Raw genomic sequence first — 23,708 nt, 5'->3', positions numbered from 1 at the left:
ATCCATTTTTGTATGGCTGAAGGAGAAATAAAACGAATTTACTGCCTTATGTAAGAGACGAATAAGATACAAATAAAGATACAAAAAGATACATATGTAATCTTAAGATAATCTTAATTTATCTTCACGGCAACCTATTTATACCAACATGTCTGTCTATTCCCCACATAAGAATTATACATATGTACTTGAATGCGTGTATAGATACCAAAGTATAAGATTCTTAAATGTTAAATTACCACATTAATAAACATTTTTCCAAGGCAAATATTATCATTTTCTTTTTAAGTGGAAAGAGAAGTGGCTATGCTATAGCTACAGTGTTTCTGACATACCTTGGGTTACCATGAAGGACAGAGCGTCAAGTATCCCAGAAGATTACCCCCTATTGTAATAACATTCTTATCTCCAAATCATAGTGTTCACACGGATAGAATGCTGGTTAGAATTCATTCACAAACAGCACTTAGCCCAGGAGTTACAATGGTAAAGCAGCAAGGGACAGAACATAATTCAGAGGGTTGGAAAACAAAGGCTCCTGCATAATTCCTTTAAACTGTGGTGGACCTTGTAAGATCCTTGTGTTCTGGCCCCTGCTCCCTCTTCAGCTTAATTTCTTGCCTCTGCGCTCCTTATTCACAGCTCTCAGAGCACACTGGACTCCTTCACACTCTGAAGACAACACACTCTTTTTACCCCAGGGATTCACACTGTTCTCTTTGGGATGTTACCAGCTTGGAGAAGTTGCACCTTACTGCTTTAATCTAAACAGGCCACACTTGTTTCTTTTCATGCTCTGATTTTTTTTTCCTATGAATTTATTCCAAATTATATTTTTATATCTCCCAAATATAAGCCTCAAGAGGGTAGGAAGCTAGTGTGTTTTGTTTACTACATTGTATCAGGCACCTACCACCAACAGATTCAGAGTAGTTGCCCACAGTTTTTAAATGAGTGAAGAAACACAGCTCTGACATATGTGTAATACAGAAAACCAATGTGGCAATTGAAATAGAACTTCCATGAGTAGAGCTTTGGCCAACTGTTTATAGATTATTAGGAATTTGTAGAGCAAGGCAAGTTCAGTTTCTGTTTCAGCTATGACCAAAAGATTCAATTAGAAAATAAATTATTAAAAGAACAGAAGGTAATTAAAAGATCCCTGGCCAAAAATGGTTAATATTGAATGATTTTATCAAACAGGGAAAATTGCAGGTTCTGTTATTAGAAGAAAATAGAATTCTTGTAAATTATTTAAAAGGAACAAGACAGCAACATGTGAAATTGGATATGAAATTGAGAAATGACTAGTTTTTCGTAATGGTGATATTGTTTGTTTAAAAATAAATATCAAAATTGAGGGGTAAATTAATCTGATTCCCGGCCACAATGGCATTCCTGGGTCTTAAATAAAAATATGATGGGATTGATTTATAACCTCCATGGTATACTGTCATAAATAGTTCTTTCTATAGCCCTATCTCATGCCTCTGCATTTGTAATATGAATAATTTGAACTGTAAAAGTGTGATAACAGAAGATAGTTGTGAAGCAATGGTACGTCTGTTATAAAATAAGGATGTCACACATCATGAGGGCAGATCAAGAGGCGTGATATTCATGATATGTGAAAAGACATTAAGTGTGGAAATGATGTTAATTACTTTCTAAATGCCATTTATTCAGTGTGTTCATGCTATGTTAGCAAAAGAAATATCTATTATCTCCTAATGGTTACTGGGACAAATAAATACCATATTGCTGCAGTAATTAAATCCCTTTAATAGGAAAGTGTTTGGTGCTGTTGAATTTATTTTCACACATTCAAGTTTTAAATGGGTTAAAGGTACAGTGATCTGGGTAATAGAGGCAATGTTAATCTGTGCTTTCTAGAGTGCGTCTCGGTTCAGTTATGTAAACAGTATAAATGATAGATGTATAAAGAAAGGAAGCCAAAATGAATAGGTATTGAAAGTCAATATGGAAGTTGCATTCATAGAATACCACTTTAGCGTGCCCTTGCTTTTCATGGATTACCATTTGTAATTCTGACCTGCCAAAGCAAATATTTCATGATCTGCTACTGCGTGGATTTTCTGATATATCTATGTAAACCATGGGCTTTATTTAAATCATGTATGTCTTTATTAACACCAGGTACATATTTAAAGCTTTTGTGAGATTTATTGTGCAATGCCAGCAGAAGACTCTTGATCTCCCTGCAACTTGGCAGTCTGTTCTTTTACCAATCACCAGGTAAGTAAGAAACTACATGAAGGGTTGGAAGGGGTATCACATCTCCTAAGAATGCTGTGTCTCCTGGATCACTTTATGATTTTGTAATGTCGGTTTTACAATGACAAATCAGACCTGTTAGGAATGAAAATTAGGTCACTCCATGGAAGGAAATATTTACCAAGTTCTTACTACATCCAAGGAACTTGGTTGGATTATAAGGAGAGGAAAATGTGAGGAGAAGAAGGATAAAACTGATAAATTGATGTATAAGTGCTTACGTATACATGAAAAAGTAAATTTATTACTGTAAGTATGACTTACTTATTAGACATAAAAAGAATGTTGGCTTTTATGAAATGTTTCTTTAACATTGTTTTGTAAAGTATGTTTCATGGAATACAAAAACCTAGGACGTGCCTTGACCCATATTAAGTAGTTAATACAGATTTTGATTAAATTATGGGCTGAATATTTTAAGAAATGTTCCATTATCAATGTATGTCAAATCCCCTTTTTAGTGATTCAAGATGCACATTATTTTAGGACTCTCAACAACCTCTCACAGACTAAATAAACTTATTCAATGATGTTTTTCACATTTCCTCAACTTCTTAGGTGTTATGAATATTTCCACTTATTTTAGGTCAAATAGCAAGCAGTAAGTATGTATCTCATACAACTTATTTTGAGACATACTGCTATGATTATTTAACTTAAATTACAGGTATTACCACTTTTGCAGTAAAATGCCAGATATGCATATTTTCAGTGAGCAGGAGTGAGGAGAGAGGAGCATAAAAACTGTGTCCACCAGCCTCTGTTCCCTGTGAGCAGCTCTGTGGGCCCTTTGCAGGGTGCCAAACCAGAGCCAGAACCTCAGACCACAGCTCCTGGATGAGCCAACAGGTCTCTTCCTCAGAACATCTGGGGGTGTGCAACTGGGGGTCTGCTTATTTGTGCAGTGCCCCAGGAGTGGTAGTCTGCCAAGAACTGTCTCCCTGATTGTTACAGTTCCGTGGGGCCCAGGAACTCGGGCCCCCCTGGCCTTCACAGTCAAGCATCAAGGTGTGAAACCTGGTCTGTAGGTCATCGGTTGTGTGCATAGAAGCTCCCATTTGGGAGATACTGGTGAGTGGGAGCGAGGCAGAAGGACAGTGTAAAGATGGCAGCCGCTGAAGAAAGAAATAAAAAGAAAAAATAAAGATGAAAAAGATCAAAGAAAAGAAAAAGGTGATACCCTCCGGCTTCAGCAAGGCTGAGAGAAAGTGTGAATATAGCATTTGGCCTCTAGAGTGTAAAGTTGGAGCCCACTGTGGTGGGGGGGTGGTGGGAAGAAAAGATGGCATCTGCCGCCCAAGCAAGACTGAGGGACAGTGTCTACCAGACTCGGTCCCTGGAGAATATCCTGTCACACCCCACCTCTCAGTCTGGTTCTTTAAAAGTAGCACTGAGTCTGTTTCATATAAAGTCTGGGTGCCTTTCAAAGACTGCTTTTGCTCTGGGCCCTGGAGCCGGTGAGTCTGCAAGAGCCCTTTGAGAGTCATTTCTCAGTGCCTTGCTTGAGTCATTGTTTACTAATACAGATTTTAGCCCTGCAGGTCTCCTGGATGCAAGCCCTGTTAGTTTTTAGAGCTAGATATTTTGGGGGCTCATCTCTCAGATGAAGGTATAAAAGTTGGGGTGTCTGATGTTGGAGTATGAACCCTTTGCTCCTGGGGGAGAAGGTCCAGGTTTTGCGTTCTCTTCCAATTATGAGTCACCTTGCAGGATAGGGAGTGTTTGGGGAGAGTGTGTCTCTACATTTCCTACCTGCTTCAATGTTTTTTTGTTTTGTTTTGTTTTGTTTTTTTTACTTCTCATTTCCCAGATTTTTTTTTTAGGAGGAAATTATTCCACATGTAGCTGTAGATTTAGTGTGTCTGTGGGAGGAGGTGAGTGCTGGATCTCCATACATCACCGTCTTAAACTGGTTCTTGAGTATTCTTAAATGTACTAGTTTGGGTTCCTGAGAAATGGGCAACAGGACAGGATTAGACATTCAACAGATTGATTGGGGGTGGGAGTTGGAGAAGGTGGGTAGACTCTTCAGAATAAAATGCAGATCTGACTCCTGTAAGGAGAGACCGCAGAGTAATGGTGTCAGGAAAAATCTCAGACTGCCTCACAGTTTTAAAAACAGTTTACCCTCGGGGCGCCTGGGTGGCTCAGTAGGTTAAGCTTCTGCCTTCAGCTCAGATCATGACCTCAGGGTCCTGGGATCAAGCCCTGCATCAGGCTCTCTGCTCAGTGGGGAGCCCGCTCCCCCTCACCCCGCCTCTCTGCCTACTTGTGATCTCTCTCTCTGTCAAATAAATAAATAAAATCTTAAAAAAATTCAATTAAATTAAATTTTAAAAATTAAAAAAAAAAAAAGAAAGAAAGAAAGAAAAACTTTTAGCCAAGCCACTGGGAAATCCTCAAGCTAAAATCAGTCATTAAAGGAGTCCATCTCACATAGTTCCTTAGTAACCCCACCGTCCTCCATCACTGGCTTAGAACAGCCCACATGTACCTTAGCCTTGTTGCAAATACGATGGAGAATAGAGATGGATAACAGTTGGAATCTTCATGTCTGCTCAGGACATACAGCACATTTTCATGACTGTCATATGATAAATAGATCTTTGTTTCCTCCAGGTTTGTTCCTGTATGTCCAGATCCCTAACATTTTTTTTTTAATTACTAACTAAAGGATATAGGCATTTTTAAGGCCCTTTATAAATGTTTCCAAAGGGTGCAAATTCTAGGGGCAAAGTTGGATGTGTTCATAAATGTGTCAATTGAATGCACCTTCTTATACACGTGCCACCATTGGATGGTATCCTTATTACTAATTTTAAGTCTTCATGAGTTTGATATTCACAAAGTGATATTTGGATTGGATTGCAAAGCTGTATTTTGGACTGCTTTTGGCATCGCTTAGGGCATAATGGAAACAGAAACTCAGTCCTTGTTTTGGTAGCATGCGGGCCCAGGTGTTCCAGTCTTTTGTGGTAGAGCACTTGCCTTTCCCTGTTGCCCAGTGAGGCTTAGTGCTGGCCCGGTTCTTTAGATGGTCTTGCTCCTTCTCCTCCCGTTCACTTGTTCGTGCGTTTGATACTATGCCGAGGCGGTGGTAGGTGAGCATATGGAGGCTCTTGCCTTTGGAGGATTGCACACAACAGCAACAGCAGGCCTGCTGGTGGGGAAGCAGCATCTTGTTTGTTAAAGTCAACCCTCTTCCCACCGAATCAGCCCCAGGCAGAGGGTCTACACAGCTGAGAATGTCAGAAAACATGGGGTGTCTCAGACCTTCACCAAGATTGGCACTTCAGGCAGAAAGGCAGCCTTTGCCTAGGGGATATCACTGCAGAGTTTGATAGTTCTTGGTAATTAATCAACTGCTTGAATGAAGGCATCAAGCTGTATCAGGAAGACTGAATAAGGACAGAATTTCATATGGGTATAGAATAAAATAGCATTCTTCACAGCAAAAACAGTACTACACTGCAATATCCTCTCTGGAAGAATGGGTCCCTGTACATGCAGAGAAAATCCGAGCACTTTCCACAGCTTCGTCATTAGCTTTCGATGGAACTTTGGGCAAACCTGCATCTTAATTTCCTTTCCTGTAAAATGAAGCAGCTGAAAATGGGATCTGTAAGAATCCTTACTGATTTGATATTCTGGGGACCCAGTCACACCTCCTGTCTCCTTTTCCTTGATGCCTATTTTTTCTGAACCACCCAAACATAGGATCATTGGAGTTCTCTCTCTCATATCTCTTTACCTGGTAGAGCTTTGATGGGCGTATTAGTGGGCTTCAGCTGTCATCCCGTAATACCAGAGACTGGGTGGCTTAAGAACGTATTTATTTCTTACAGTACCAGAGGCTGAGAAGTCCAAAGTCGTGGTGCTGGCATGGTATTGGTATCAATCTGAAGTTGCTTTCAGTAGCTAGTAGACAGCAGCCTACCCATGGTGGTCTCATTGTGGAAAGAGAGGGCGCTCTGAACTCTCTTCTTACACAGACACTAATCCTACCAGATTAGGGCCCCACTTTATGATCTCATTTAATCTTAGTTACATCTTAAAAATCCAATTGCCATGGGTCGCCTGGGTGTCTCAGTTGTTAAGCGTCTGCCTTTGGCTCAGGTCATGATCCCAGGTGGGATCCAGCCCTGCATCGGGCTCCTTGCTTGGCAGGAAGCCAGCTTCTCTCTGTTCCTCTCCCCCTACTTGTGTTCCTTCTCTTGCTGCCTTTGTCTATCAAATAAATAAATAAAATATTTAGGAAAAAAAAAAAAAAAACCTTGTAGTTTTCATGTAGTCACCTTGAAAATTAGGGCCTCATCAGCACATGAATTTGGGAGGTGGGGCATAATCAAATCCATAGCAGTAGGGTTGTGACCATGAAGGAGCTGTCTGAAGCATCAGTCAGTTATGGAAGTGCGTCTCACTCACACTGCAAACACCATGCTTTTTCATAGCTCTTATCTTCAGGATGTTCATTTCTCCAAAATGCTTTTTCCAAAGATTTTCTTTTCCCTAACTTGTAAAGTCCTACTTACCATTTTTTTAAAAAACATTTTATTTTATTTCAGAGAGGGAGTGAGCAAGCAAGAGAGCAAACACAAGCTTGTGGGGAGACACAGGGAGAGGGAGAAGTAGACCCTCCCTGCCCCTCCCTGCTCCCACAGTGAGCAAGGAGCCAGATGCAGCACTTGATCCCAGGACCCTGGGATCATGACCTGAACTGGAGGCAGACACTTAACCAACTGAGCCACCCAGGAACCCCTCCTGCTTACCTTTTAAAAGTCAGAACTGCTGTCTGGAATTCTCTCTTAAATTCATCTCCTTTTAGGGTCTCACATTTTTTCTGTATTTCCTACATTGCTTTGTGTATATTATATAGTGACATGTATTCCCTTCTCTGGAGATAATGCCATCCCCTTTCTTTTTCTTCTTTTAAATTATTTATTTAAATGTAATTACTATGACAGTCGAGATAATGCTTCCCTCAACTTCCTTCTGGAATAGAAGACGTTGTGATTTTTGTTGTTTTGGGATGAATAAGCCTGCCTCTTATGACAAGAGACAGTGTCAACCACTTAATGTAAAAATGAATTAAGCTAAATACTTTTTTGTGTATGCAAATCATCATCCCTAAAATAATTCACTATGACTAATATTGGCATTTCTGTATCTGCATTTTCATTTGTAGTTGATAACAATAATCTGGACAAAATAGGTTAGTAAAGATTTTAAATTTTCTTGATAGGATTTATGGCCTCTCACACATTTGGGTTTAGTGTTGTTTATTTTTTCTTTGTTTGTTTTTGAGAGAGATAATTTTATTACTTTTCTTTAATGACTGTGGATCTATTCAGATTTTAAAGATATTTTTGAGTCAGTATACATAAGAGAAAATGAATAAAACATTTCTACAAAAATATACTTTTTAAAAATGATTAGCAAAAGGTGTAGAAATCTGAGTAACAAAGGTCCTCCATTTATTTAGTGTCTTTTTTTTTTTTTTAATAATGTTCAGTTCTGCTCTTGCTCGTGCTCTCTTTCATCCTTGATACATTTAGCAGAGGCTTTCCCATCTTCTAGCCTTTTTAAGGAATCAGTTTTAGGTTTAGTTGATTATCTCCAGTGTTTTTTTAAATTTAAGTCGGTTTCATGTTTATTCTTTCCTTCCTACATTTTGTGGATTCACCCTGTGGTTACTTAACTTTCAACAGAATGTTTACTGGAACATATGAGTCTGTGTCCCAAGTCTGCTCTTGCTTACCCCCACACCCCCTTCATCCCTACCACACCTCATGCAGGACCAGTTAGAATCTCAGGTGGTGGGTGGTCATTAACTAGGAGGAAATGAGGATTGGTTAAGGTAGTGCTGTTACAGCACTCTATGAAGCCTATAGAGAAGGAGAGCAAATTATTCAGATTTGCCAGTCATTCACCACCACAGATTTCCTTTCCTTGTTGTTTATATTGGATTTTATACAGGGAGTAATTTGCATGATACCAATTTTACAAATGGAAAAATTGAGGTTGAGAGGGCTTAACTGATGTTTGTAAGTTCTGTCAAAAGTAAATTTAAAAAAAAAATTAAAACTTGAGTAGTAATTCTTGTAGTGGGCACATCCAAAAGACCGTTTGCAAACTGGGAGCACAAACCAAAACATGGAATAAGGTGCAGAGGGATCTTGTTATAAAGCACCTTACAGGGGCGCCTGGGTGGCTCAGTGTAAGCTTCTACCTTAGGCTCAGGTCATGATCTCAGGGTCCTGGGATGGAGCCTCACATCGGGCTCTCTGCCTGTTTCTCTGCCTACTTGTGATCTCTGTCAAATAAATAAAGTCTTCAAAAAAAATTTTTTTTTTAATTTGAATTAAAGCAACATACAAACTGCACAGGCAGTTTATTCTTTCCAGGGAGTAGTTACAATGTAGAATTTTCTTAAAGGAAAGGGAATTGGTGAATGGTTACTTCATATCAATATTGGGGAACTGTTTAAGTTTTGTTTGTGATTTTCAGAGGCATAAGCAAGAAGTGACCCAGGTCAAGTTAGTCTCATATGTCTTGCAAAATAAGCTAAATTAAGCTTTGCTGGATGACTAAGCTGGTTTTGGCTGCTCAGGGTATTTTCAAGTCTGATCTCTGTTTGTGTTTGATTTTAACCGTTCACACAATTAGGAAGTGATGATGTTACGGTTCAAACAATGTAAAAAAAAGCATGCACTGAATATGAAAAAAGGAAAATGGGAGCTAGGTATAGCACAATGTTTCAGGGTAAGCTGGGAGAAGAATAAGAGACAAACAATAAACCCAGACATAGAGTAATTAGGAAGAGAGTCCTAAATAGGACTAAACAGGCAGAGCTAGAGGGTCCAGGATAATTGCCTTACACAAGGTTATAATGTCCAAAGCCCCAGAGGTAAGTACAGGGGTCATTTGAGATTAAAGACTTGGAGTATTGCCTAGTTATTGTGACAATGATTTACTAAATTTTTTTCCCCCGAAATTGACAGTTCACTGAATTGTCTTTGTAAGCTGACTTTGACTTCAGTTCTGAAATGCCCAGAAAAGTAATAATGGGAAAACAAACACAGACAAATATATGTTTGCTAGATTGTACTACTCAGCTATGTTTGCCTAAATGTGAGGTTAGAGATGGGTTCTTTGCTTTGAGATGCTAATATAGGCTGTCTAGAATGACATCACCCCACCAGGAACATCTTCAGAACTTTTGTGGTTCTAAACACAATATATGTGTAGCATATATGGGAACAGAGAACAAATAGATTTCTGGATTCCACAAATTGTATGCATACACACACATTCATACACACACATCTGCTTCTTGGCCTGGTTCAGGAATTTATTTCCCGCATGCTCCATTCTCTAGCTTTCTAATGGTTCATTTTATGATATGATATTCTTTCACACATGAATGAATTGAAAAACATAAGTAGCAATCTGCCTGCTGTGAATTGACTTCTAACTCCCTTCTCCTTTCTTAATGTCCATGCATTCGAGCCTCCATAACCAAGTGCCAAGAAAGAGGTTTTCACTGCTTGGTATTTACACTCTATCTGCATTTCCACTCTACCCCACCCTCAAAGAAAACATTTGGACTTTGTTCAGAGTTCTGAAAGAATATTTGCATTGTAGATTTCCTTTTAACATTTGCAGTGAAAATAATGAGAGACAACTCATTCCCTAATGCTCCCATTACAGAGTATTGGTGTAAAATTAATTAGAAAAGAATTAATATTGTATATGCTCCACTTATAGACCCAAATATTTTCTTGGAATTGATTTGATGTCATGCGCCCTCCCCCCCAGAATATAGTCATTTGTTTGTATTAAGAAAATGGGATTTTTACTTTTGTGGTTGTAGATCTTGATGATTAACCCTATCAAAAAATCTGGACATGGTATTTAAATAAAACATGCAATTTTATCCATATAGGAAACCCTAGAGAGATAAATTAGACATGGTCCCTGACCTCATAGAGGTTATAGTCTAATATAGAGGAAGGTCATTGTATATGTAATTGTAGGTAAGAATAATCAGAATTTGCCACACAGCTGTGTAACTCACACTTTTACTCTAGTCTGTGGCAGCATTGAGGACTTCTAGAGAAAATGACCTTAATTAAGACTTGCCAGAGGAGTAGGCTCTCCCTAACTTCCCTAAAAGAAAGGATAGGCTATGCAGATCAGGCAATTGTAATTGTTAGCCCTGTGGGTAAGCCTTTGACCTAGTAACACCTTGACTAAGTGTGTTAAGGAGGGGTTTTGTAAAAGAATAGACCATCTTTTTTTTTTTTTTTTAAAGATTTTATTTATTTATTTGTCAGAGAGAGAGCAAGCCAGCACATGCAGACAGAGTGGCAGGATGAGAGAGAGAGAGAGAGAGAGAAGCAGGCTCCCTGCTGAGCAAGGAGCCTGATGTGGGACTCGTTCCCAGGACCCTGGGATCATGACCCGAGCTGAAGGCAGCCGCTCAACCAACTGAGCCACCCAGGCATCCCAGACCATCTGTTTTTTATGGTTTCCCTAATCCAGTGGAATGAGAAGGCTGAAACATGCTGGGGTTGGGATGGAATATCTACAGTGTGGCTTTTCTTTTTTTTCTCTTTCCTTTTCTTTTCTTTTTTCTTCTCCTTTTTCTTTTCTTTTCTTTTCTTTATTTTTTTTTCCCATTAGACATAATGGTAGGAGCAAGTTACAATATTTCATTATTCATGAGAATGATGACGTAAATTTATTGTAAGAATGTAAGAGAGTAAGGTAAGTCAGGAAACATATTGCTTCCCCGTTACATGTACTGGTCAATTATTTCAGTTAAATACATGCCAAATTATAGAAATAGCCTAAGTGTTCATCATTTGATGAATGGATAAATAGGTAGGGTGTGTGTGTGCATGTGTACACACACACACACATAATGAAATATTACTCAGCCATAACAAGAATGAGATAGGGCCATTTGAAACAACATGAATGGATTATTTCACATGCTAAGTGAAATAAGCCAGTCAGAGAAAGAAATATACCATATGATTTCACTCATATATGGAATTTAAGAAACAAAACAAATGAACAAAGGGAAGGAAGGGAAGAGAGAGAGACACAACCAAGAAATAGACTCAATTATAGAGAATACACTGGTGGTTACTGGAAAGGAGGTGGATGAAGAATGAGAGAAACAGGTGCTGAGAACAGGATGATGTACGGAAGTGTTGAATCACTATATTGAAACTTAATATACTATATGTTACCTGGAATTTAAATAAAAACTTAAAAAAATAACACTTAAACATTTTTTAAAGGATTTTATTTATTTATTTGAGGGAAAGTGAGTGAGAGCATGAGAGAGGAGAAGGTCAGAGGGAGAAACAGACTCCCCAAGGAGCTGGGAGCCCGAGGCGGGATTCGATCCTGGAAGTTGGGGATCATGACCTGAGTCGAAGGCAGTTGCTCAACCAACCAAGCCACCCAGGCACCCTAAACATTTTTTTTTTTCCAAGTAAAAAAATGTGCAGTAAAATTCCATATTGCAGAATTTTGGGCAGGTCAAAAGAATCATAGAAATGGATATGGCAGGAGTGAGAGAGAGGACTAGTTAGGAGGAGAGTACAGCAGGTATTGCCTTATAGGTATTAAAGAAATTTCATTGGCTCATTTGTTTACAGTTAACCTCCTTAACTGCTGTTCACCAAATTCCATTACTGCTCTGCTCTGGGTGGGAAAAGGGTTTGTTCAGATATCTAGATGATGCTCTTACTGGTCTCTAAATAGCCTGGGAGAATGGACAAGATGATCAACTTGGAGATGAAGGATTATCTCAGTATTCAAAAAAGAAGGACAGGTCAATTTCACGAAGAATAAATCAGTGAGGTTACTGAATACTGAATTTGTATAATTTGCATCAATATCCATTAACAGGGCATTTAAAGAACGGCTGACAAAAATTAGGACTCTTTGATTCCAGGTAACTAATTTCCAACATGTCCAGGTTTAAGCCAGAAGAAAACGAAGACTACTGTATCTGAGATGAAACTGGAAAAAAAATCACAGAATCAAAACATGAGCTAAAGAAACTGGAGTCCTAGAGACAGATATTAAGTGAGTATCTCAAAGATTTTAGTCTTCTATTTCTTGTTATTGTTTCTCTCTTGCTCACTTCGTTCTGGAGACATTCTGCTCTCTCCTTATGCCATAAAAGATGGCTACTGTCAGCTCTAGAGTTCCACTCTCCTGGTTAAATAATCCCAGTAAAAGGGAAAACCTTTTTTCTTCAATCATGTAAATACCAGGGAAGCACTTAGATTCCATACTGGGTTGCATACCCACTTGTCTGCTTTAGGAGTTGTAGGGAAGTGGGATACAACTGATGGGTCAGGTAGATTTCAAAGGTTCAGAGGTTGGACTCAAAAGCATTTAGAGAGAATACTTTCCAGGAGGAAAAAAAAAACAAAACTACAAAAGTGCAGAGCATTATAATAGACAATATGAGCCACTTGCAAATCAATGATTTTTTTTTTCCTTTAAGGAAATAAGCGTGTCACAGCACTGTGTAAGGGTGAGTGTGCAATTCTTCCTGTAGAGGGAGCTCAAGTTATCCTCTGACTTCCCCTCTGCTCTGTCAAGACACTTAGATGAGACTTGTGACATTGCAGAGAATCCAAATGTAAAGGTTAGGTTAGATGGAAATTATATCCAAGTAGGACAACAGACAGGAGGAAACTGGAGATTAACACACACACATACACACACATACACACACACACACAATAAAATAAAAGAAAAATTTAAAAAGGAAATTTTAATAGATTATCTAAAAGTATCTAAAAAAAGTATCTAAAGAAAGTATCTAAAAAATATTTTCTGCAAAAAGAGCTTGAGGCTTGAAACATTTGTGTCTCAAACATTGAAATTATAATCACTGTATTACATAACTTGTATATGTGATTCTGTCATCTGTAATTTATTTTTTTTAAAGATTTTAGTTATTTATTTGACAGAGAAAGAGAGATCACAAGTAGGCAGAGAGGCAGAGAGCTAGAGAGAGAGAGAGAGAGGAAGCAGGCTCCCTGCTGAGCAGAGAGCCTCATGCAGGGTTCGATCCCAGGACCCTGAGATCATGACCTGAGCAGAAGGCAGAGGCTTGCTTAACCCACCGAGCACCCAGGCACCCCTATCTATAATTTATTTTATGTTATTAACATGAATAGTATGAAAATGAAACCAACAAAAACACTTAGAATGATTTTAATTATAGTGTTGTAAAAATACCGAATAAAACACCAGAAAATTTAATACAATTGTCAAAATATTAACCCTACATAGTTAAGGGAGATGAATGCAGAAATATAGGACTATTTTAGCATTAATTTATTATCTATTAGAGCAAATAAATACTTCATTAATAAATAAGATAATATGAATAATATAATGGGGTCTATAAAGTCAATTTCTCTTCCTCACAAATAGTAATTTCTTCCCCTAGATTTCATTTATTAAAGTATAAAGAAGGTTAATCTTAACCCAATAGCCAAAATCACACTTGGGTTAATAAAATATTTCCTGGAACTTTTTTTTTTTTTTTTTTTTTTGGACAGAGATCACAAGTAGGCAGAGAGGCAGGCAGAGAGAGAGAGGAAGAGAAGCAGGCTCCCCACCAAGCAGAGAGCCTGATGCGGGGCTCAATCCCAGTACGCTGAGATCACAACCTGAGCCGAAGGCAGAGACTTTTAATGTTTGGGGACAAATAGGTTTCCTTTGATAAATGGATTTCTTTTGGGAAGAAATCCCAAATCCCGTCTTGGGAAGGCAGTAGGCATATGCACACAATATATTGAAACTAGGATATTTCAGGGGGCTTGCAAACCCCAGAAATTAAATGTAATATTTGAGGTGCTTTTGCATTCAAGAGGCATTACTTTTAAAATAGAGAACAAAAGCCACAATGATTGGGTATCAGACATCTTCAACAGTATTTTAGAAACTCTGACTATTTCAGCAAGATGTAGAATTCATTCATGCATTCAATCATTTGCCTGTTGGGTTGTCTATTTAATCATTTTGAATTTTGTTTTTATATAGGAATTAGGTTACATACTAGAAAATACAGGTGATAATACTCAAAAAATAATTAGAGGTGACATTCTTCAAAGGAATCTTTAATCATTTTAAAATAAATTTTGGTTCAGTAAATTAATCAGGGATAAGTTCAATATAAAAAAAAATTTCCTATTTTTCTGCCTAATTAGTTTACAATGCATGAAAAATATCCAGAATATCAATGACATGAATTATTTAAGAATAATCCTGACAAAAACTGACTAGCAGAATATGTATTCAAACAGCGCATAAAGAAATGGAAAAAAACTTGAATCTATTTGAAGGGAATAATGCAGCATCATCAACACACATACACACAATACATATATTTATACATATAAATACAAATATACATATGAAATATGTGTATTTATGCATTAATTTGTGAAAACATCAAAATCTCAATCTTTGGAAAGCTTTGGAAACCCCAAAAATTGCAAAAAACATAGAGCCTTTCAAACAGAAATATTGAGTATAGTCTGAATAAGAAGACTAAAGATTATTTTCCTATCAGCTGTAAGAAGACACTATAAATTGAAATTCAGGTATGCCTGGGTGACTCAGTCAGTTAAGTGTCTGTCTTCTGCTCAGATCATGATTCCAGGGAATTAGGATCGAACCCTGTGTCTGGCTCCTTGCTCAGCAGGGAGCTCCTTGCTCTACCTGTTGCTCCCCCTGCTTATGCTCTCTCTGTCTCTCTTTCTGACAAATAAATAAAATCTTTAAAAAAAAATGAAAATTATTTTAAAAAATGTGGACATCATACATGAAACCAAACTGATCAGTAGGACAAAACAAATAGAACTTCAGCCTACATGGAGGAGACCTATCATAAACAGTGAGAATATTGATAGATAATCCAACAAATGCTCCTTAAAAATTCTACAACTTAGGGATAAGTTAGGCATCAAGATATATTACTCCTTCATATTATGTATCAATAATGCTTTAACTGAAAAAGATGACATCTATGAAAACAAGTACTGATAAGCATACCCACATTTGGGGACAGTAATAATTGATAATAGTTATGATGAAATTCTTAAGAAATATATTTGGATAGAAAGTTAAATGTTAGAAAAATGTCACATTAACAGGAAACCACAGAAATGTAAAAATGCAAAAATAATGACAGAAATAATGCCCTAATTTGAAGCACTATAAAATTTAATAAAAAAATTTGCCAGTAGTAAAATTAAAAAAGGATATTAATGGAATAATTTCTAAATGAGTAATGCAAATGGTCCATAAACTTGTAAAATATGTAATAAACTTTATACTGATGCAAATGAAAACAACAATATGCCATTTCTTACTTAACTAGCACCTGAATAATGGAGATTTTATAGCAAAACAGCCTTACTAACAACGTGCTGGTAGAAACGTGAATTGATTTCATCCCTCTAGAAATCTCTTTAGTAATGTAAATCAGAAAAACTAAAATATTCTAAAATTTGACCCAGTACATTCTTGTTTAGTAATCTGTCAGAGAAATGATCATAGAGGTGAATAAATGTTTGATTTTAATAACAGATATAGAGTTTAAAAGTTGAAATAACATACATGTCTAAGAGAGAAATTGGCAAATAAATTATAAGTAACCTTATAACAATATTTTGAAACAATTAAAAATCTCCCCTAAAGCATTTAAAATAACAAGTCAGTATGAGGCAGCTGGCTGGCTCAGGTGGTAGAGTATGCAACTCTGGATCTTGAGGTTGTGAGTTCAAGCCCCATGTTGGACATAGAGATTATGTTAAAAAAAAAAAAATTAAGCCACAAGGAGTTTAAAAAATAAGAAAATGAAAAACAGGTCAATGCAAAAGTTACATATGCATACATATATATGGGTGTGTACATATATACACAAAGGATATGTATATGTATAGAAAATATATTATCGTTTATAGTACACATTTATCAGAATGTCATCAATGGCTATGTGTGGATTTTTTGAGTATAGATTTTTCCTCTCTACTTTTTACTTTTTTGTTGCGATTTTGTTACTTTTCCCATTGTTTTTTTTTTAATTAATTAATTTATTTATTTATTTATTAATTTGACAGAGAGAAATCACAAGTAGATGGAGAGGCAGCCAGAAAGAGAGAGAGATAGGGAAGCAGGCTCCCCGCTGAGCAGAGAGCCCGATGCGGGACTCAATCCCAGGATCCCGAGATCACGACCCGAGCCGGAGGCAGCGGCCTAACCCACTGAGCCACCCAGGCGCCCCTCCCATTGGTTTTAAACTTGAGACCTATTACTCTCTGAGTGTCTAGCATTTCCATAACAGAGCTTCACTGTCTCTATGGGTACTTGGAAACCGAAATCACATAGAAATATTTGTTCATCATGTACTCTCTTCTGACACAACAGCACACACATTCCACTAGAAGAGGAACTGAAAAAAATATATAACTTTTTTGTCCAGTCATCTTCCTCCTTCCTCTACCTATTTCAGTGAGATTTATTGGTTTGCATGACTTTGTATGGTAGGATATGGAATTTATAACATAGGTGAATGATGGGAAAGAGAAGGAGAGAGAAGGGTAGAGAAGCAGGAAGAGATAGAAAGACATAAAAAACGATAAGGTTTCCATAGGCTGGAAATTCAAGGAGAATGTTGTATGTTGAATAATTGTTTAAGCAAGAGAGCAGCTTGAGCACTGCTGGGTAGAGAGATAATTTGAGTATAAACAGAAGTGTATGATGAAGTGCTGCTTTGGGATATGAACAGGATCACCTTTAATATTCCCTAAGAGATGGAGGGAATATTTGGAACCTTTCTATTATTACTTTTATTTGCTAGACTCTATTTTTAACGCAAGACCATGTTGTTTAAGTATTAAGACAAACATGAAACTGAGATTTCTTAGGGTTACACATATTTATCTGAGGGAAATTTCTATATAGATTTAATTAGATTTTCAAAAAAAAGTCCATGCTCGTAGTTGAGAAGGACATGCATGCATATTGTATTTGCAAATATATTTATGGCTAGAGGGAAAATACTATACAGAATAATTTCCAAGAGACTTCCTTCAGTGGTGATCACCTCATCTATCTTTTTTGTTTTAGGGTTTTGTTAGGAATGCAGTAGAATCTCTGCACTTTCCCTTCAACTGCATCCTAAGATCTTCTATAATAATTGAATCAGGATCCCAGCCAAAAGAAAAAATGATGATATATCCAAAAGCAATAGAGTTTAATGTTAGGACTTTCACAAAAGTGTCACTAGGATTGTAAAAAATGAACAAATTACAGTAGATTGCCCTGGGTTTAGAAATAACAGGAAGTGGTACCATTCCTAGGTCTCAGGTATAAGGAGATCTGGAAGGTGCTGTAACTTGAGCAGAGAGATCCCTCCAAAAGGATCACATACATACTTCCAAACCTAAATCCGGCAAGAAGGGATTGAAGAATATAAATACCATGATCTCTGTCTCTTCCTGCCCTCTCATCTCCAGCCACCTTTTCCCAATGGATGTACCCAATGGGACTCCAGAAAGCATGGAGGCCTCCTTGGAACAATCCATGTATGTCAGGCCTGGAGCATAAGCTGATCTCAAGAAACAATGAATATCCAGAACATTTGAAACTATTACCTACCAGATAATTCATAATCTCCATATATGAAGTTCACTTCACAACATGCACACAAAATATGCAAGTATAACAATACCCTGACTGCTGGTGCGCCTGGGTGGCTTAGTGGGTTAAGCATCTGCCTTCCACTCAAGTAATGATCTCAGGGTCCTAGAATTAGGCTCCCTCCTCAGTGGGGAGTCTGCTTCTCCCTCCCCCTTTCCTCCTTCCCCTGCTTGTGCTCTCTGTCTCTCCAATAAATAGAATCTTAAAAAAAAGTAAGGAGAAGGAAAGACCTGACTACAAAGATAATGATGGGGACTTGTGTCTGTAAATGATTATCAGTTTCTCCTTTTATAATCTGAAGTAGTAGAGGCATTGGCACCTAATCTGAAAAGGAACACTTGAGCTCTGGGGAATTAAAGAACAGTCTCTGTCTTTTTCACTCTTTTTATTTCAATTTAATTCATGTTTACCATCTTCCCAAAGTGCTACAGTCAATCAAAAGCTGTGTTTTTGGAATAACCTTCAAATTTATTCAAATTCCCTGTCCACTATTACCCAAAATGTAGTGATTATTTAACTCCCTGAGCTTCTACCAAAAAAAAAAACAAAAAAACACAACAAACTCCTCTTTATAAAGAAGAATATTGATTCCAATTTCAAAAATAATTTTTGAAGATTATATGCAACAGTGTATTAAGGACACTTGTTGCTATACCAAACCACATGATACTAATAAAACGTTAGTTTGAGTCTCAACCCAAAGCTCTAGGAAACTTTCCTCCTTCCCTAAAGTAGTGGATTGATTCCTCCATTTGAGAGAGACTAAGAATATTCTCTGGTTGTCACAGCACTATTGATTTAATCAAAAAAGCCTTTCATGAATGAACACTTTGAGCTTAAACGGAGAATGTTTGCAGACTAGTGCGTCTAGGTGTATGAGCATAAGCAAGTCTGTGCATGGTCAAGGGCCCGGTTGGTATTGAGGGAAAGAAACAAAGCAGCAGGGATATAAAGCTTTCACCATGCTTAATAAAGTTGAATGACTAGAACAAAGAAGATTGACGGCTAAGTGGATAAAACTCTGAACTTTGACCACTGGGACTGTAATTCAAGTTCAGCCTGATGCCTGACTGCCATGGCTGGGACTTCGGTTGAGGCAATATCTATGCCACCCATGAAGGAAGCTGGAGTCGGCTGCCTGTGGATAAACAGGACACGTTTATTTTCTTAGCTGAGGGCCTAAAATTAGACATTTTGTAAAACAAAACAACAAAAATGAAAAATAAATTCTCATGGATTGAGTCTGTGAATTTGGAGCTTATTTCTGACAGAGGCCTTCGTCGCCAACCAGCGCATGGTTGACTTTACATCTGCCTTGACAATTTTTCTGTCAGTTAAATTAGAGATATTTAGGGTACATGCAAATATAGTTGCTTTCAATTCACTAGAAGCACTCTTGTGTGCCTAGAGGGACCTTCCACAATGACTGTTTATGATACACCACTCCAAGCTTAAAAACTTTTCAAATGTTGAGTTGTGATCAGCTATGAAACTCATGAATGTTAGTAATTCAAAAGATATCTCTGTAGAAACTGTGTGGCATTCATCCCCTCCCACACCCTCCCTAGGTTGCCAGATTATCATAATGCAACATAATACCATACAATGATAATTGTCTCCCAATCTTCCACGTATAAAAAAGAAATCAGAGGTAAATTCCATTTAGTTAAAAGCATATCTGTCTGTGCAGGGTTAGGGACATTGAATGACAGGCCCCTTGTGAAACACCTGGCATATAACAGAGAAACAGCAAATAACCGTGGCCTCTGATATCCTTTTCACCGCTCACCACACCCGTGTGTCCTGCAGTGACACGTGAGCCTTTGCTATCCTTTATTTTCTTTAACACAAAATAAGGACAATAGTTTCTGTTGCACACTGAGACTAAGGAATTTGATTGAAAGGATGTTGAGTACCTAGTATACTGTCTTGCCTGTAGTAGTAGTCAATATATTTAAAAAAAAATCTTCAATATGCCATAAAGCTGACTCTTTAAATAAAATATGAGTCAGTTAATGAGCTATTGGTATAAATATATACAGACGTTACACTGATCTGAGAATACTTGATTCCGAAAGTGTTGCTTGTCATCAACAATTTATTTAAGGAGCCATTAATTCCTATTAAAATTAATCTAAAACTGACAATGTGTCTATTCCTGGAAAAAAATAAGTCCAGCATCATTGTGGTGATATTGATGGTATGCATTCATATTTACATACTATATATAACTGGAAATTTTGTCACTACATTAACATTTTTAAAAATTCCTGAAAAAAAAAAAATTCCTGAAGCAGCCAGGCCCTTAGTAGCAGCTATGATATCAGCCCCTTCCAATTGTTCAGAAAGCAGCGCTAATGGAAACCTTTCAGATCATCTGTGAGTTGTGTCAAATGCTATCTCCTACACGGCTGCATCTGGGAGGGGCACTGATTTTGTGTATATTAATCATTTCAACATAGAAAACACACTAAATGCAAAATGTTGATCATGATATCATACAGATCGCTGTTCTGTACTAAAAACAGAACAGTGAAAGCATGTCTTTCCATAGACTACAGCAGGTTCTGACATTGTATTAAGTATTCCCCCCAAAATAGGGTTGTGTGCATATTAAAACATATTTTATAAGAAATATCTTTTAAAAAAGAGGAGTCTAGGGGTTCCTTGTGGCTCAGTCCATTAAGCATCTGCCATTGGTTCAGGTCATGATCCCAGAGTCCCACAGCGGGCTCCCTGCTCAGTAAGGGGTCTGCTTCTCTCTCTGACCCACCAGAACACTGTGGTCAGTGAACACAAGATGGTCTTGTGTTCTCCCTCGCTCTCAAATAAATAAAATCTTTTAAAAAAGGATTGTAAAATAAATCACGAGACTACTGTGTAGCATGATGATAGTTAGTACTCTGTATTATATGTTTGAAAGTTGCTAAGAGAGTAGAACTATAAAGTTCTCATCACAAGAAAGTAATTTTTTTTTTGTCGCTGTCTGAGGTGGTAGACGTTAACTAGATTTAACTGTGATGATCATTTCAGGATGTATCCAAATACTGTATCATGATGTTGTATACCTGAAATAAAATGTTATGTGTTAGTTATAACCCAATTAAAAAAAAAATTAGAGAGAGGAGAGGAGAGACAAGAGTGTGGTCTTGTGCCTGAAAAGTCAGCTGGACCAAAATATAATATAATGTAGTACAGTAGAGATAATATGATACATTATGTAATGTAATGTCTTTGTATTTCCTTGATATCTGAAACAGATCAATGTAATGCATCAGTGGTTTCCAAACTCTATTTCTCCTTTTGAGGAGAAAAAACATCTTTATGAGACTGTATGTGAAAGGTCACGTCCCTATTTTCTATTTCCCCACCCCATTTCTCAAGGGTCTTCACAGTGTAGTTGGGCCTTGGTGGACGAGCTGACTTTGAATCAAAGCTAAGCCATGCTAAACTAAAATAACACAAAGCCTTAGATTAGGGGATGACAGTTATCTATATACTGCTAAATAACATGCTAATAAAATATTAGCTCTATTGCTTTGATAATATTGCCACAGACTTACCAGAAGTTTTTTGTATTCTTCTGAGTAGGAGGAGGATCTAATGGACTTTTCCCCTATGAAAGGGGAAAGAACAAAAGTTACGTGGAGGGATGTTTCTTTCACTGTAGGTCAGTCTCAGGCCCTCCACCTTGAGGACTCAGGGGCTCCGTTTTTACTTTATCCGTGATACAATATAGATCACTCCCAGGAGTGCTGATTTCAGTAGCAGGGCCCAAGAAAGCCTATATGCAAATGAAAACGGGAAAGCAAATGATTGTTTAAGTGTCTGGAGAAGGGACTTTCACATTTGCCCTAATAGCGATATAATCAAGTTAGACAGGAGCCAGGTTCTCAGAACTTGGCTTGAAGAGGTTTGTGATGTGAGGTGAGTGGGCACCCATGTCAGGGACCTTTAATGTGATGCTTCTATCCCCACGATGGAGTTTTAACTCGTGGCCAGCCAAATTTGTCCTTTCCTCTCTCTCTCCAGGACAGTGTTTGAACGGGTGGTATCCACTTGCTCTTCTACACTGATTTGGTTTTTTTCCCCCAAGATTACAGCAATCCTAGTTGACTAGTGCATTTGTTGATTGGACCTTGGAGATCTGTTTGGGAGTGTTTTCTTATTTAGGTATTTAGTACGTGCCTGATCTCTGTGATGTAAGCACTGGGGTCATAGTGAACCAATGCCAAAGCAGACCAGATCTCTTTCTTTGAGGAGTATCATGGAAAACCATGGATTTGGTGAGACTTACCTAGCTACTAATCCTTAGTCCTCATGAATTAGCTCTGTGATTTGAGTAATTTGTCAAATAGCTCTGAGTCAATTCTTTCAAGTGTTTTTACCTTACATAAGGATCATGGATACAAAGTGCCTAGAACCAAGTAGGTGTTTGAACTACTCTTATATTTCCTTTGCTCTTTCCCTCTTGCCCTTATGACACTTAAATGAGAACTGGGAAGATAAACTCGCATTCGTATTTTGAGAATTACATGTTTTTCTCGCAAAGAAGTCCATCAAGAAACACAAACAATATTACCTCTCAAAAGTCAAAGGACACACCAGTGATTATTTTCTCTCTCCTTAAACCTTTGCCATATTACAACGACTAATGGATTTCCAGGTCACCAATGTTTTTGGTGCCGATATTTTCCTTTTTATCACAGGTCCTTCTGTTCCTATGTAAGTTTTGTCTGTTCTCTAAATTGTTTCATCGTTCTTTCCCTGAGATAAATATGCCCCAGTTTCAGTCTTCTCCAGTGAAGTTTTAAAAGCTACTCCTTACATTCTGCCTGCCAGAAAATTAAAGTTAAATATTAGCAGAGTGCCTCATTTATTCATTAAACTTAAAATCAGTGACTTCATGGATGAGCCAGCCTTTAATTACAATGATAACTTCCAGTATTTACGATTCACTGCTGATGTGTGTTTTGTTCAGTCCGTAACCAGTGTTTCTTCTAATTCACAGCTGACAGCGAGGAGAGAAAGCAAAATGCTGATGAGGAGGAAGAACGGGAACAATCAAGTGTGCTTCAACCTTTGCGGGGAAATCCAAGTGACAATGGACTTTTTATCTGTTAACTATTATCTGTTAACTTGGGGGAGACTTAGGAGAGCTGTATGGTTTGACTCCCCAATAACTACCAGGCATAATAGCAGGCATTTTACCCAAGGAAAAAGAACTGACATTTGCTAAGTTGTCTGCTAGATACTAGAAAACAGGCTACTTTTTATATGCACATTTCATTGATTCCACTAATCCTCAGAACATAATACCTTTTTTTTGCAAATGAAGAACTAGTTTTCGAAGGTTTGCAGATGTAGCAAGTATGTAGAAGAGGCAGGGATTAAACAGGTCTGAACAACTCCCTATATTTTACTCTTTCAAAAATACCAAGTTAGTAAGACCAGGAAAGTAAAACTCCTGTTAACAACTAGGGGATCTTGGAAACGACACTTCTTAGAGTTATTATATTATTAACATATTTTTCAAATGCAGTCTCTATATTGATAGGAATGTAAGTTCAAATATTTTAGAGGTTTTTACAAGGAGGTAGAAATATCAAACACATAAAGAACCATCCCAAGTATTTTTGTTTTCATTCCAAAATTTCTCA

General features: G+C 37.5%; 1 long non-coding RNA gene across 1 annotated transcript; it reads left to right on the top strand.

Annotated features, from left to right (window-relative positions):
- The first annotated feature begins 2,159 nt into the window (after positions 1-2,159).
- Positions 2,160-23,703, top strand: LOC122911384. Its single transcript, XR_006385458.1, has 3 exons — positions 2,160-2,256; positions 12,269-12,402; positions 23,060-23,703. It is a non-coding gene; the product is annotated as an uncharacterized LOC122911384 (long non-coding RNA).
- Positions 23,704-23,708: the final 5 nt, after the last annotated feature.

The sequence above is a fragment of the Neovison vison genome, chromosome 7 (genome assembly GCF_020171115.1).
Source record: "Neovison vison isolate M4711 chromosome 7, ASM_NN_V1, whole genome shotgun sequence".
Taxonomy (NCBI): Eukaryota; Metazoa; Chordata; class Mammalia; order Carnivora; family Mustelidae; genus Neogale; species Neogale vison.
The sequence above is the reverse complement of the archived record's forward strand: the minus strand, read 5'-3'. Positions and strand labels throughout refer to the sequence as shown.